Here is a 16,138-nt window from a genome sequence, read left to right as displayed (position 1 = left end):
CGGAATAATGCCGAGCGTGGATCGTTTTGTATGTTTTATGTGTTATTTATTGAATATTTAATTTTGACTTATGTATTTCCTCGGACGGGTTATGTATGGGGGAAGATTGGCACTGCTTAGAGCCGGTGTTTTATCAATCGATACGCTGTGCTTGGCAGTTGTTCAGATTATTCGATAGGACCTCAATGATGAGGATGACAGGGGTATGACATTTCACTGTTGAATTGGTTTCTGTTGTTGATTCATGAGCTGCTAAACAGGCATTGCGGTTGTTTCGACGAGAAAGGTGAGAATAGATTTTTATGGTTTACCTTGGTAAATGAACTACCTACTAGAAACATAAAATCACACGGGAATATGCTCAGCTTAGTTTTAATTTAGTCGTGGTGTGCTGCCAAGAGTAACTTTAAAAAATTAATAATTTTTTTCCGGGATATAAAGGTATGATTTTGCGATCAAAAATTAAATTTTTGGGAAAGCGACTCTTAGGACGAAGGTAGTGTAATACGGCTAGGCCGCATAGTTGAGTCCGAGGATTAGAAGCGGCACCAAGCCGCTGAGAAGCCACTGGATGATGTGGTGGTTTAGCTCACCGTCGAAAGTGCAAAGAAAGTTGTGATCCACTCGTGTGCCTGGTATACTCAAACATCAGGGCCGTTCTAGAGCTTCCATTTCCCGACTCATTTCGGCTTCCCGGGATTCGGGAAGTAAATAAAAAAATCCCGGGAAATCGATGGATCCCCGGAAATACACAAGAAAATTTAAAAAAAATACAAGGTTAATAAATTGAAAAGATTTCAAACACAATTAATTTCATGTATATCTGTCCTAAAAATAGTTATCAGAAGCTGTCGATTTAGTGAACAGCAGATCATTGAATCATTTGAGCATGCGTCACTCAACATCAACTTCTTATGGTAGTGGTAATCATAATTACGATTGAGACGATATACCAAACGCAACTGCTGAATTTATTGTCCAAAGTTGAACTTCATTCTTTGGACAACTTGAATGAAATGAGTCATCCAGACTAGTGTTCAGTTATTTCCTACCAAGTGAATAGCGTGATTCGTTTCCGTCACAGTAGGATCATCATAACTTCCAATTAAGATTGTTTCAAAATCCAGCGGCTAACGGGTGTTCCATCAAACATGAGATTTTTTCAAGTCAGGTAGGTAAAAACAAAAAAAAATCAGCGAATTCAGTTTTTTTTAATAAAATCATAATATTTATTCTTCAAAAACACGTCAATGAATATTGGAGAAGGAGCCCTGGTCAGCCATACGACGCAACTTAGTCGCGATGCTCTCACAAGAGCGCTGGACGACATTGACGTCCATCTTCCGGATACAATTCCGAATCCTGCTGGTCAACTGCTTCGTATCCTTGGTCCGCCAACTATTTTTGTACACTAGGGCATTGAGGGAGCCGAAAAAATCCTCAACGGGACGGCACTGGGGCCAGTTGGTCGGGTTCCTTTCTTTTGGGCACGTATCGTATCTTTTTCTGCTCAAGATACTCTAGCGTCTCCTTGGCGTAATGGCAAGACGCCTTGTCCGGGCAGAAGACGTACTTCCCATCTGCATGATGATCCTTTAAGAACGGCAGAAGAATTTTCTCAAGACACTCCTCCTGGTTCACTCTACTATAGTGACAAATGTCAAAGTAAGCTCAGATGCCAAATTTCACATCATTTGGACAATTCTAAACTCCCGCCCACCTCGCTAGAAATTTTTGAAATTGGTACTATGGGAAAATATTGAGGAAAAATATATTAAATGCTATAACTTTTGAAGTCAGAATCAGAAAGCGTCTGATATTTACCGCCAGAGAAAAATTTAGTATCGCCGAAAAATACAAACAAACAATAATTCGAAACTGGCCAGGATTATTTCAGGTTGGCAAGCAATCTATAGTTGTGGCAAATTAAATCAGATTTATGTCACAACCAATATTATGAATCAGAGCAGGGATCTTATCACTTCAAAAACGTAGACTACTGTGGTTCTTCAGTGTTTTGACCTGATTTGTCATCGTACCGTCACGCAAATTTTTTTTAATTGTTTTTTTTTACATTTTAACGACATTTAATTAGCTAGAGATTACTGGGTAGTATTTTAATTTATTTATTTATTTGTTTCACACATGACGTCTTTTTAATTGTTAGTTATAGTACTCCGCTAGTATGTCAATTTAAATTACATTAAACCTATTATGTATCATCTTTTTTTAATTGTCTAACGATTAAAATGTATTAGGCAGCCTTTTTTTGAACGCTACTTCCGTTATCATCCGTTTTAATTCAGATGGTAAACTGCTTTTAGATATTACATATTACAAACTGGATAATAACTTAATTTTTGGCCACGGTTTCTACTTAGTGCAATAATTTCGTGGACAACACATGATATAAACTACATCAATATCGCTCACTTTGATGAGTTTTGTTTCGGACAAAGCTAATTGAAATCAGAAGTGCACGTTCCGAGGGTTTATTTGTCTGTTCCATTTGACCATGCATTAAAGGGCGAACACGAAATTATTGCGACACATTCAAACTTTCCAAACACTTGGAATTTCCTGACCTGTCGCACCGGCAGTTGGGAAAAATGTTGAACGTTCACCATTCAACCGTCTCCAGAGTGTTGAAGCGGTTCCAGGAGCGGTTGACGTTGGACCACGGCAAAGGAGCTGGAAGAAAACCGGGACCGGAGAACAAAAAGACGCAGGGAAAGGTGAAGCGGATGATTAAAGGAAATCCCAACGTCTCAAGCCGTGATTTGGCTAAAAAGATCGGCATGTCGCAGAGCTACGTTCAGAATGGAAAGAAAAGAGCTGGACTACATACATACAAGGTACAGAACTTCCCAAACCGCGATGAGCGAAAACAATCGACGGCTAAAACTCGGGCATGGAAGCTCTACGAGAAGATGCTGACAAAATATAGCTGCTGTGTGATGGACGACGAAACGTATATAAAAGCCAATTTTAAGCAAATTCCGGGGTTGGAGTTTTTCACCGGCAAGGGCAAGTTCTATGTGGACGATAAATTTAAGAATAAGAAAATGTCGAAGTACGCCTCCAAATATCTCATTTGGCAGGCCATCTGCTCTTGCGGAGTGAGGAGTGAGCCTTTCGTGACAAAGGGCACAGTAAATGGCGAGATCTACAAATCTGAGTGCCTCGAGAAGCGCCTTTTGCCGTTCTTGCAGCAGCACGACGAAGCTCCACTATTTTGGCCAGATTTGGCATCATGCCACTATTCTAAAAGTGTCCTGGAGTGGTATGAGGCCAATTCTGTCCATTTTGTTCCAAAGGACATGAATCCGCCAAACTCTCCGGAGCTGCGCTCGGTGGAGCAGTACTGGGCAATGATGGAGCGGGAACTTCGGAAGAGCAAGAAGACAGTCAAAGACGAGAAGGACATGTTAAGAAAATGGAAAAAAATGAGAAACTGGTACCGGATGACACTGTAAAGACTTTGATGGAGGGCATCAAGCGAAAATGCGTTCAATTTTACACTCAAGGCTCCATCGATTAACTTTTCTTTTGATTTTTAAAGTAAATATATGTATAAAACTACCCTAAAATTTTGGTTTGATATTAAACATTATAAGAAAATTTTCATGACATTTTCGATGTCGCAATAATTTCGTGTTCGCCCTTTATAATTGGGCTGGCATAACACTGACAATCTACGAAAACCAAATAACAATATGCCAATAAAAGTTAAGTTTTAAAAATATATCATAGATAGGATTTCACCACGATAATATGTCTTCAAACTAATGTATTTCACAAAAATTGATCTTTGCATAAGCATGAGCATGATGACCGTACAATTCGTGGTTACAATTCCGTGATTGGCCAGAACAAGCCAAATTTCACAGAGAATCAACGAATGGGGGAGCAGATATCCATTCTCAATGTGCATGTTTCGAGAGTTCTACACTTTGAGAGACCAATAACGGCGCCGGCCACGTCCTTACAGTCAACGGGAAAGGAAAGGAATGTTAGTGTGACAACCGTTATTATGAAGGCCGTTTATACCTCTGCATCTCCAAGCTTGTCACGGGAAGGAATTTTTGCCAGTGGGATAGGATATCGAGTTACATGATTCTGGATTCACCTTGATAAGTGATACGATTTATGTTACTGTAAGAAGTGTTATTATGTGTTTATTGCTCTGGCAGGCCGGGTGCCGAGAATTTGATAGATGTATCGTTTTTTGAATTAATTCGGAAATACTAAGTTTTGTGGACTATGCAATTTGAACTCCGTCGTCGCCGCTGGCAGTGGTGAGTGTTACCTATGTTCAAGTCAAATATTTTCCAAACGAGATGTGGATAATGTTATTACTTCCTGTTTCTTTATTCTGGCGAAACGCGAGAAGACCAATAAATTACAATGTTACAATGTATACATTCGATACATTTATCGAAATAGCTATGGTAATACCTGATTGAATATTTCATAGTATAAGGAACAGTTATCGTTTATGAACTTTCGTTTTATTATAAGCAATGGATCGACAATAATGTATTGTTTTCTCTCCTCAATCAAGATTGAATAGAGTGTTGACTGTTATGCTACTCTGAAAATCACAAAAAAATTATCTTTATCTTTATACTAAGGGGCTTACAAAAGTGTTATTCGCAAAATATTGAACGTGAGCAGTACCACGTTCCTGGTGTGATGCAACTGGATAAAGTGTTGCTTCAGAAAAACCATATTTTGTTTTTCAATAAACATTCCACTTCGCTAACAGAAGGCTTTGAAATCAATGAATATTGTGTTGGCGAAACTCCTTCAGATAATTTAGAATCAGGATTTTTCATTTTAGAGCCTCGCGTTTCTTGCTGCAGGATAAAGAATAACGATTCTTTTGTTGGTGTTTGTGACTAATATTCTAATTTTGCGTTTGATATTAATTCAGTTTAACCAAAACTGAAATCAGCAGCTTAAGAATGTTCTATTTGTGATGGGTATAGTAATCCAAGAATACGCATCAAAATATTTTTCGAAGCAAATAAAGGTTGGGCCGCGCTCTTCTTTTGAAGCTGTAATGGCGCCAGCGGTGCAGACAGTTAGTATGATTTTATGCGCCTATCCTCATCGCAAAGCTCCTAAAATGCCAGGGCCCCCGACCTTGGCCCAGTGTGCCCATGCGTAAAGACGGTACTGCTACACTGTACAAGCTGGCTTACCCGACTGGGGGCTATGCCGACCAGTTGAGTATCATTTCTACGTGGTTTTCCATCTTACTTTGGAACCTGTAAAACCTTCGCCGTTCCAGATCGCTTCAACTATAAACTAATACCGAAATCCTGCTGATACTGGTAAGGACTATCCACCAGCGCAGAATTCTAGTTTAATTGTTGCTCAAAATAACCATGCCCTATAGAGTGACAAGAAAAAAATGACCCCTATCGGCTCACCCCTGAGTCGATTCTTAGTCCAGGAGTACTTGTACAAAATTTGAAGCAAATCGGACAAGTCTAGCTACCGGTTCAACGTGCCTGAAGTTTGTATGGAATTTTTCGACAATTTACGTGTAGAAAACTCACTAGCTCGTATTTTCGCCGCTAGGGCGCACTATATGCATCGTATTATCACAGTAAGTAAAAATAAGAAAGATAATTTAATTGTCTACAACTTTGTCGAAGACTGATAGTCAACACCGGCTTTGTTGAAAGAAGGTTTCAAACTGTCGAACGAATGAAGTGATGTCTGAATCAGTTTTGCAGTACTCGATTCCCACGAACTAAACGTTTTTGTGAAATAATGGAATTGTAGCACATGATACGAGTTATGTTTTGGTAGGAAAATTTTAGTTCTATCTGTTACCGCATTGAGGGCGCCAACACTAACTTTTCAACGGAAAGAGATAGAAATTAGGTTTCTTCTACTAAGTTATAGAACAGACATTTTCCAGTAATTCTTCCGAACATCCCGATATTCTATCTCTTTTCAATGATAATGCAATGCATACAGTGCCACCTAGCGGCGAAAATGCAAGCTAGTGGGTTTTCTCCATGTAAATTGCCGAAAAATCCCATACAAACTTCGGACTTATCCTAAATGCTTCACTTATCCGAAATGCTTCAAATTTGGTACAAGTACTCCTGGTGGGACATTATTTTCTGGGCAGTCTAATGTTCAACCTATTACTACCAAGTGCTGAAAACGGGAATGTGCTCGTAACTATATTTAATTTCAGGCGACTAAACATTACAGTTAAAGCCAATTAAAAAATCTTCCGTCACTGGCGCTAGTGCACAGAGTGAAAATCAAGCGAAATCGTTTTAAACTCTAGCGACTGATAGTTCAATTACGCAACTTTCGGAGGGATATGTAATGTTAGGGACACAATCGTAGTAGCATAGAGTAAACTTATGGTTAATAAAGGGTGCCCGGAATCAAGTTGCATCGCTTTCAAATTGCTGTAACTTTTTTTTCATTAGAAATTTTCTACTGAAATTTTGGGTGAAATAAGTTGAATGTGTATTGTTTACAATGTGTTTGTGCCGTTACCGATTGTGCAACCATTGCGAAAATGGAGTCGGAGTGAATAAATTTTGCGCACGTACCTAAAAAAAATCAGATCTCTCTCATCGTGACATTTGCATAAAGCTAGAAATGCTCCAATCTACGGTAAGTCGTGTTTCGAAACGGCACAGCAAATGTTGGACCGTCGATACGAAGGAAAAACGTAGCCAAAATGCATCACTCAGTTGTTGACGAAACAGCATTGTCTTGTCATGGATGCCGAGATCTATGGGAAAGCAGATTTCCAACAGCTTTGCGGAAAGCGGTGAATGTGGACGAACCTTTTTCCTGTGATGCAATTTGATTCTGTGCACCCTTTATGGAAGAAGTCGTGGAGTGGGGAACCGTTAAAGGTATCAAGTTGTTACCGGTAGCGAAATTAAATAAAAAGTATCTCATTATTGATAATGTAAGAACGAAAATTCTCTCCAGCGTTCAAAATATAGACACCTTTTCTACTTAAATTTTTCATAAGTCAACATTTCCTGCTCAACAACAAATAGTCTACCAAGTTCCTGTTTGTTTATAGAAAATCTTTCTCCATACAGTCGTCATCCCAGGGTACCCCGGGTACCTGTTGTTATTCTTAGGCGCACTTCAAAGTGACACTGGGAGTCAAAGTGTAAAATTTTCACTTTCCTTTGGCACCTATTCCCGGCATAGTTGCGGTAAATCGGACAGCCATGTGTGTTCCGTTTCGAGCTTTTCCTCTCGCCAGCAGCAGCGCCGTGGCCTTCGGGAAAAATTAAATCCATCCATCACATCAACAAGGGGTGACGCGACGGTTCAGTTGACGAGCAAAATATGTTTACCTACCCGGTTATACTGAATGGAAAATCTCCATATGGAGGAATGATTTTTTTTCTTGAACCAGAAAAGAGATCTTTCTTGTTTTAAAAAAAACACGCAACCAATATCCGTTGCTTGGAAGCGGTAAGTTGAGCATCTTCGATTTGCCGTTTGATCGCTTGGGTGGTTTTCCGTCCGCTACGCTTTGCTCGGTTAGCAGTTTTAGCACGCGCTCATTTCATACCGGCTGCCACCCAAGTCGAATCAATCACCGCCAAGTTATGCAGTTGGCAGCCGCCTGTAAACAAATGTTTGTTTTAATTAGTTTTCTGGGACGGTCACTGAATTTCGAATATGTTTTTGATTCGTGATTGATGTTTTTTAAAGTACATAGGTACATAGCTACGTAAATATTGAAGTTTAATTTATTATCTCGAGCCATGCTTACTGGACAATGGAAATGTTGGGAATTTGGCTTGCTGGCATTTTATGCGTAACGCTACATGGTCAGAAAAATGGACAGCCGTATGGTAAGGTATCGTGCCCATTTTTCCCAGATTCCCCTTTTCGTTAGAGTTTATGTTCAAAACTGAATATGTAATTCGGAAGAAAGTTGAATACGGCTGACCAAAATCAGCATTTCTTATGTGAAAAGTCCAGAGAACCGGTTGAAGATAATTAGAAAAATCTCACGAATCGTGTACAGGGCCGCCGAGAGGGGGGGGGGGGGGCGGGGTGGTTCCCCCTGGGCCCGGAGTTCTGAAGGGGGCCCGGATTTTTATCAGAAACTAAAATTTTGACAAATACTTTTTCGACCAAAATTTATTTGAGAATTCAATTAAAACTTCAATATCTTGTGTATGAGGTAGCTAGAATAGCGAAAGTTCTAAACTACTGCATATTTGGTATCGACTATGTTTATCCCAACCTAATTCTCGCATCGAAACGAGATCAGTCTCGAGCGGGCATAGCGAAATTTGTACATTAAATGTCATGTACGCAGCACACCTAGGTTCGAATCCCAACCCCGTACACAGGAATAGAGATTTTTTATAGAAAGATTCATAACCTGAATGAAGGAGCGAATGACCTTAAGGTTAAAATGTCTATAATCGAAACAAAAATATGATCAGACTTGCAAGAGTTAAACAATTAAATGGTTTGATTAGAAGTCATGAAGTTGTCTTCAAATTTCGCCAACATGAAATCGATTTTTTTGATCTATTCAATTTCCAATCTTCGAAAGCGCTGGATTAGAATCGACAGTAATTATTGAAAGAAAAAACCCTGCTTAGGGTTGCCACACCGGTTTTTGGGGGCGAACTCCGTGTCTTCGTTCAGGTAAATCCGAATTCGCCTGGATGCCCTTTTCTCTATACCAGGAATCGTCCAGCACCCAGTCCTCGTAAACATCATCCTCGGGTTGCAGGCTGTAATTGTTAAGGACCTTCTCTTCAATGGATCAATGTTCCTTTCAAAGATTCTCGAAAGAAACTGGAGTGTGATTTCACACCCTGTGTTTGTTTACTGAGGAGTGAGCGTGAGATTTTGAACGTCGCTTCCTGAACGTACCGATCTTATTTTTATTTTTGATCTATTTACTAGAAATCAGTTACAACATTCTTGTAATATATTTTAAAGTGTGCACACCAACACAAATGAAAGATTTTTCCTGTTTTTATAGGATTATGAATGTTTTTGAAACCAGCATAGCGTAAAATCCAACCACAACCCTTATTTGAAATTTGATCCATGTTTCTCATTTTTTTCCATTTTTAATTCCTACATGGATTTTTTTTATTTTGTTAAAATTTCATTGATCTATTTTTTCAAGTTGTGGATTATATTTGTATTTCTACAATTGTAAGATTCTGACTTTCTTATACTTTTATCTTATCCATCTTTTCACGTTCCTTACTTTTGCTTTTTTTTCTATTGCTATCATTATCACTTACTTTAATTTATAGTTCTCTCTTTGTTATTTCATTTTATTCGCAATTTTTCGAGAAAATTCTTCTTTCTTTATTTTATTTTTCGTATTGTTTCATATTTTAATACCATGCTTTTTTATTTGTTTCTTTCGTCATTCCATCTAATTTCTAGAATTTGTTTGTTTACTACATTTATTTTTATCATAGCCTTTTTCTATTTCCTTTTTTTATATTTTTCACATTTCCAAAAGCAATTTCACTTATTCAAATCAATTCCAATTTGTCTTATTGTTTAATTTTTTACCTTTCTCCTATTTTCTTCCTTATTTCTAGTTTTTAGCTTTTCGTTTTTCGTAGTTTTATTTTTTTTGTCATTGTCCATTTAATATAATTTTATTTATTGTTTATACCTTAAATATCTTCATATTTAATTCGTTATTGTTATTTCTTCATTGTTTCCATTTAACCTATTTTGAAAGTACTTTTTTGTTGGCCATTTACCTATACGTTTACATTGATTTTTTTTGTTTTCCTAAAAAAAACATTTGATTTATCTTTTTTGCCACTATACGCACTTGTTCTTCACTTTACATTTAGTTCGTTGTTTGAATTTGTTTCAAATTTAAATTCTAGTGTTTTTTATGTTCTTTAAATAATTTCATCCATTTCATTCATTTTCCTTGTGTTAATTTTTCATTTTTTTGATTGTATAGTATACCATGTCGGCTTTTTCTACTATTTTTTGTTTTCCATTTTGTCTGTTTGCTCCGTTTTTGTTTAATACTTCCAATTTTCTTTACTTTTTCGTCTTTTCATCATTCCAATTTTCCAGTTTTTAAAAATTTTACGGTTAGTCCATTTTTTTAAATTTCTCTATGATTATTTTATTCTTGTCTTTTATATATGCTCCTTTAATTTTTTGCATTCTTATAGTTTTATTTACTTTTTCTATTGTTTTAAATATTACTTGTTTTAATGGTAAATAAATTTTATTATTCTTGATTTAACGAGTTATTCAGTTTTATACATTTTTTATATTAATGTTTGTATTCTTTTCAGTAGTTTTTTTTTCATTGACATTGATTCTTAAAAATTTTCCTACTTTTCGATCGATTTTTCATTATTTTCACCATTTGTTCAATGTTCGACTTCTTTAATCTGCGCAATATGTTTTTCTAGTTTCCTGTTTTCTTTTATCAATTTTTTATAGGTTTTATTTTGGTTTTTCTCGATTTAACATTTTTTGACAATTGACATTAGTTTGTTTATTTGGTTGATTTTGTTGTTTTTTGCAAATTTGTACATTCTTTTAATATTTATTTTCCTATTGTTTTTATCTTTTGCTGTTCATCTCCGCTTAGATATTTTTAATTTTTATAATTGCAACATTTTTAATCTTTCCATTTCCTTACTTTTATAAATACTATTGACAAAAATGGTGCTTTTCAAAGTCGCCAATACTGTCGAAGAAAACTCCCAAAAGTATAAAAAACTCTACGTTCTTTTTTTCCTTCATTGGCACTTCAAACAACTAGAGCTAAAACCTGGTACATAAATATAAAATTTCAGTGTACTATACATAATATCAGTGAACTCCAATGGATTTCAAACATTAACTTTTTTGTACTCAGGCAATACATAGTGGTGGGGGCCCGTACGTTGGACCCCCCCCCCCCCGGGCCCGTATTTTCTCTCTGCGGCCCTGATCGTGTATACTCATTTTACCCTAATTCTTCGTACAACTAAAGTTTGAAACTAATTCTGGCTTTATATTTTGGTAAAATGTTATAAGCGACTGATCAAAAGTAGTAATTCTAGAGAAAATTTATCTTTCGTTTATTACGACGTCATTACAACACTTTGCACTAATTTTCCAGTACTATCGAAAGCCGACGGTTTTTACTAGAATATTATGCAAAGAGTAGAGTAGTAAAGGTTGAAATGGCCGAGTAATGAACAGAAGAGAAAGGCCCCAAAGAGAATCTCTCATTGTTACTTACGTCCTATTCTAAATTTTCTAAATTGTATAAAAGTCCAGTTTATTGTTAGAATATAGTTAGAATGACCGTCCGAAATGTGTGTACCCGTTCTATCCCAATCAGAGTCGAAAAATGTTTTTTTCGTTTACCAAAATCCGACGAAAATGACGAGCGAGCGATGCTACTTTCTAAACCACTAGAACATTACGAAATCGAAAATGAGACAACGGCCTATGACAAAGCATGCGGGTAAATTCAATTTCATTATTTCCTCCACACATTCGTTTTCGCTTCGAAATTGAGAACGACATTAGTCTCTTCGATATTGCACACAGCGCTGGCCAAACGAAAAGAAACTAGTAACGATATTTATTTGTCATTGTTCGATTTGGGAGAATAACATGCTAGCGATGATATTGGACGACTGAAGGAGCAGTGGTGTGCGTATTTCCTGTGTTTGCGGCGTTCTAGTTGCATTTTATGATGCACATTGCTATAATTTCATTAAATGAAAATTAAAATATAAATCAAAATTACTGATTTGAAATTAAAACGAGATTGAATTTTCGTATTGTCATAGGAAAACGAAAGTCACTACTTCTGCTACTCGCATCCATAGAATCGAAAGAAGAAGGGGCGTTGTCTTTATTGTTTCGCTTTTCGTGAATTTAGTAACGAATGAGGCAGCGAAAAGACGAAGGTGAATTCAGTGAATTTCATCGTTCATTGAATGGGTATGAGAATTTCAGGCCCTGATCCCAATTCCTCCCAATACTCAAGTATAAAGTTAAACCTATCTCTACACTTCAGAAAGAGGCTGAATGCGACTGATCAAAAGTAGTATTTCTAATGCAAAAAATTCTGGTGAATCGATTGAAGATAGTTAAAATTATCGCACGAAACGTGTGTGCCTGTTTTACTCTTCCCATAATTCAAGTGTGATGTTAAACCTGGCTGTGCTTCTCGGAAAGAGGCTGAATGTAAGCTGATGTGATGTAGTAATTCTTATGTAGAAAAATCTGGGATCTTTTGTGGGAATTATAGGAATGAATACGGTATAGTGAAATTTCACATTTCATTCGGACATTCTGATAATCTGCACTCGATTCCCAGAACCTTTTTACATAAGAAATGCAACTATTGATTAACTGCATGCAAACTCGTTTATCTATCTTTGACATTTTTGCATAAGAAACACTACTTTTGATCAGCGGCATTAGTCCTGCTTCCGCGATGTTGAGTGTAAACTAAACTAAACTAAACTAAAAACCCAACATTTGGGGAGAATTGTGGTGAAACAGATTAAAACGTTTTATGCAGACAATCCTACTATCTGCTATAGAATATTTGAACTTTTTGCATAAGAAAACCTAACTATGGTAGCCCGTATTCGGTTTTCTTCCAAGTTATATAGCCAGTAATAAAACTAAACACTAGCAAAAACGGGAATTAGGGCAAAACAAGCATGATAGCGTACTTAGTGGTCATTTTAAATACGTGCAATCCCCTGACATTTTTAAATAAGGAGTGAACATTTTTGAAAAAATAACAGGTAAGTGTGTTGGAATGCTTGAGGCTCCTGTTTCAGGGCATGATTTTTTGTCAAGGTGCTTAGAGTTCTAAGGTGATTCGTCTTCGGCAGTAACTAGGTGAGGAGTGAGGTAAGCATGCAGCAGACTGCGTGGAAGAAAAATGACAGCGAACAACTTTGTTTACCCATTGAAATCAAAGCAAACGTATGGAGAGAACTAGTAAACAATGTTGTTGGCTGTCATTCCTAAAACCAACATGGCTGATCGGCGTTTTTGAGGATCGTATCATTTGAGAATAAAAACTCCTTGATTTTTGTTTTGGTGAAAACACAGATATTTTTAAAACGCTCACCACTTTTGTGCGAAATGAGCGTACGGGGCTTTTCGGACCCCCATCCCATCAACCACCGTTCAGCGGCTTGCGGCTGTGCACGTTTTTGCACTAGAGTGACAAGAAAAAAAATGACCCCTATCGGCGCACCCTTGTGCCGTTTCCTAGTCCTACCAGGAGTACTTCCACCAAATTTGAAGCAAATCGGACAAGTTTAGCTAGCGGCCAACGTGCCTGAAGTTTGCATGGGATTTTTTGACAATTTTCATATAGAAAACCCTCTAGCTTTTTCGCCGCTAGGTGGCACTGTATGCATCGTATTATCACTGTAAGTGAAAATAAGAAAGATAATTTAATTGTCTACAACTTTGTCGAAGACTGGTAGTCAATCCGACTTTGTTAAAAAAGTTATTAAACTTTTAACGGAGTGATGTCTCGGTCAGTTTTGCATGGGGCCTAGCAGTGCATGGTTGTGTTCCAGTACTCGATTCGCATCAACTAAATATTTTTGTGAAATTATGGCTAGGTTTGGCTCAATAGCATGTCCAGAAGATTTCCAATCGGGCTGACATCTCCTTGGATTGAGCGGATTGATTTCTTTGTTTATTTGGTGTTTATTGAACTGACTACGGAACTTATCCGCCGGGTGTTTGATGTGCGTGGGGAGTACGCATAATCTTGTTTGAGTGGAGTGATGACTGTTGAATCGTGTGCGAGGGTTGAGAGTTGAATTCGTGAGAGAGATCAGGAGCCAGTTGCAATATGCCTGCACGGGGAACGAATGTTTCAAGCTCGACTATTGTCGCCAAAAAAAATTCTTTCTTGCATCTTCTGCTTTTTCTGATTTTGGCATATATGATATGGTTTTGAATTATTTTCTTTTCGTTCTTATAATCTTGTTCTAGTTGTTAGTATGAAAACACGTGCGCGTCATCGGTTGTATGTTCGACATATAAAGTCGGTTGTTTCAGGTAATTATATAGTACTGTTTTTATACCGTTCGAAATGCACTTGAGTTAGCATAACAACGCGCGTGAATAATGATGACATAACGGTAGGTTTTGTCAACACATTTGTTTTGCTCTGCTCCTTAATGCTATTATTCAAGCGACTGGGAGATTCTTGTCTCTGTGGAGCGCCCATAAGAACTTCTGCTCATGGATCCAACCCTTTTTGACCCTTCATACAGCAATAAATTGAAAGTAGTTTGCTGACAACATTTAGACCTTGCTGTTAAAAGCATCTGCATCCACTGGCGTAGCCCTTGCATTGATGGTGGGTTCATTACATCGTCATCACGTTTGTTTTGCTCTGCTTCTGCGAACAGGAAATCCGTCCGACGAATATCTTATAGTGCTTCGATTCGTTCGAAATTGAATCGAATCGACGATTTTATCAGACGTCCCGCCCAACCGAGAAATTGAGAAATAAGAGGGGGGTTGTTATCAAGCTACGTCATTATCTGGATGAAGCCTAAGTTTATTTTGGATGATGTGTGTAACAGTTAAATCTTGGGTACTTTTTTCTTGAGGATATATATGAAAAACATTTTGGCCAGAACATTATGCTGTATTTCCCCTTAGCGGAGAAAAGGTTTTGGAAAAAACCTTTTTTCTCAACTAAGAAGGAAATTGTTTTAAATTACATTTGCACGTTTAGGTCACTAAATCAGTTATTGAATTTGCGTTTCGACTTCGTCTCTTCAAAATCCGACACTTACTTAGTGATAGGAATAAGCTAGCGCCAGTTCTCAGACAATCGACGCCCACATTTGACTTAAACTACTGTCTGTCACGCAGAAAGCTATCGGTTATATTTTCTTGAAAAGACATTTTCATTGAATCGGTCTCTGGCAGTGAAGAGGCAATAAATATCGCATCCATACCAGCACGGGATGAAACAGATGTGAAGCTTCAACAACCGTCATTTAATTTTTCTTCTTTTCGGTGATGTAAAATTAAGTGTTTCAAGTAGCCTTGGGAACGGCATGGGTGTTCCCAGTTCAAGGCGATAGTGTTTTCATAACTCCAACGTTGCTTTAGGATTTCCTTTCACTACCCACCACGGCATGACAAAACGTATGAATGAGTGCATTCGCGGTGTGCCCTTTGACTTGAGCTCTCAGATTGCCAGTTACTGGCGGCCCTTCTGTATATGCAGGTTCAACCAATCTTCGTGGGTGGGTGAACAGAAGCACATGGTCCCAAATACTTCCCGGATACGCCCAACGATCTGATAAATCTTAGTTAATTATACCTCAAGCTATTACGTCAATATCCAAATTAAATGAAATTAATTTTTTCATGGTACACTCGGTGCCAACAGAAATCAACCCCTTCATCTAGTTTATGATGCACCGAACAATTGTCATACTTTCAGAGGATGTACACAGAAATTGAGACATCAAACTAGATTGTGTTTGGGGGTTCTTGAATGCGGAAGTGGGTGCATGGAAATCTGAAAGCTTAGGGTTCAAAGTAAACATCTGCAAACCCCTCGACAGGAATGGGTTCGGGATTTCCACGGGCTGGTTAAATTTAGCATACAAGTTTCGCTATGTGTCAACCCGTTGTTGTTGCGCTGCGAAGGGGAAAGACGGGTTTGTGAGATACACTGTTTAGGGAAGGCCAACAACTGTTTATATTTACACTGTACATGCCTGCGTGTACAATTCTGCGCCTGACATTCCTCCCTTCCATGCAGCTCGACGTTGGCTTACTTTGAACCCATGTATGCTGCTAGCGTTCCACTCTCTACTGTAGCATAAATATATGCAAAATGAAACGTATCTGCATTAGAAAATATTTTCCATGACATATGCAAACAATAGATAGATGAGTCAATCAAACGGCAATGATGAGGGTTACCGGCGGTGGTGATCGTTTGAAATAAAGTCATGTTGCGTTTTTTTTTCGCAGACTAACTGCTCGGGTGAAAGCAAATGTGCACTTTACGTTCGCTTTTTTTGCTTAATTTTATTATCAAAGAATATGGGTGCGATAATAAAATATTCATTACCCGACATCC

General features: G+C 37.7%; 1 protein-coding gene across 2 annotated transcripts in view; it reads left to right on the top strand.

The window, feature by feature from the left end:
• Nucleotides 1-16,138, top strand: part of LOC131682199 (calponin homology domain-containing protein DDB_G0272472) — a 160,299-nt gene that overhangs the window by 36,584 nt on the left and 107,577 nt on the right. The gene's annotated exons all lie outside the window — the stretch shown is intronic.

Source organism: Topomyia yanbarensis, chromosome 2, assembly GCF_030247195.1.
Source record: "Topomyia yanbarensis strain Yona2022 chromosome 2, ASM3024719v1, whole genome shotgun sequence".
NCBI classification, from domain to species: domain Eukaryota; kingdom Metazoa; phylum Arthropoda; class Insecta; order Diptera; family Culicidae; genus Topomyia; species Topomyia yanbarensis.
This window is presented reverse-complemented; position numbering and strand designations above follow the sequence as displayed.